The sequence below is a fragment of the Nothoprocta perdicaria genome, unplaced genomic scaffold (genome assembly GCF_003342845.1).
Source record: "Nothoprocta perdicaria isolate Ctin4 unplaced genomic scaffold, notPer1 scaffold_265, whole genome shotgun sequence".
Classification (NCBI taxonomy): domain Eukaryota; kingdom Metazoa; phylum Chordata; class Aves; order Tinamiformes; family Tinamidae; genus Nothoprocta; species Nothoprocta perdicaria.
Genome location: NW_020455494.1, coordinates 261,115 through 261,918, shown reverse-complemented (window position 1 = coordinate 261,918; position 804 = coordinate 261,115).

Below are 804 nucleotides of genomic sequence, written 5' to 3'. Positions count from 1 at the left end.
CTGGGCAAAGMAGTACTTTGTGCCTTATGCTGGCAAAACATTCAGAACACCTATCTAACTATTAGGTATTAATAATAGTCTTTAATAGGCCATTTATAAAAACAGAATCTTCCAGAAGAGTAAGCCAGAGGCCAAGAGAAATTACAATTAAAGGCTGCTGCTTTGTTGAAAAGTCAGGGCCAGACAGAACAGTCCTAATTTTTATTATCAGGCACCAGCAAATGATCTGGCTTTACAAAGATAAAATCAGATGTGGCTGTTCCTGTAGTTATTCCCTCTAGCAGCTTCCTCATTTCTGCAACTGTCCGCACCATCACTTAATACTGAACATGCCAGTCATCTGTGGCTTGGCTATGGTAAYATTCACCCCACAACTGTCTCTCTACTGCATCACACATTTAAGCAGTCATCTGATACGTTAGTATTTTGGGAAGACAGAAGTTTCTCTACGACATGCTCATGGGAACTGCATGAAACTGCAAGAAGTTTACACAAGCTGCTGGATCTGGGTGCCCACCTTCTCTCTTCTTCTGYTCAGTAGGGGTGTTCCTCACTCTCTGTCACAGGTTTATGCTGAAATGCATAAGCATACTACTTATGGCATATACTGGGCATAAGCAACTACTGCACACCCAGACCCTGAAGCCTTCAAGGGATGTCTCTCTGTTCAGTAGCACTCTGCAACAGGGAGCATACCTGGTTGCAGAGTCTCAGCCCTACATTAAGTCTCAGCTCAGGATGGTGTTTAATCCTATCAAGAACATTAACCAGGTCACTAAGCCAAAAAAAAAAAAAAAAAAAAAA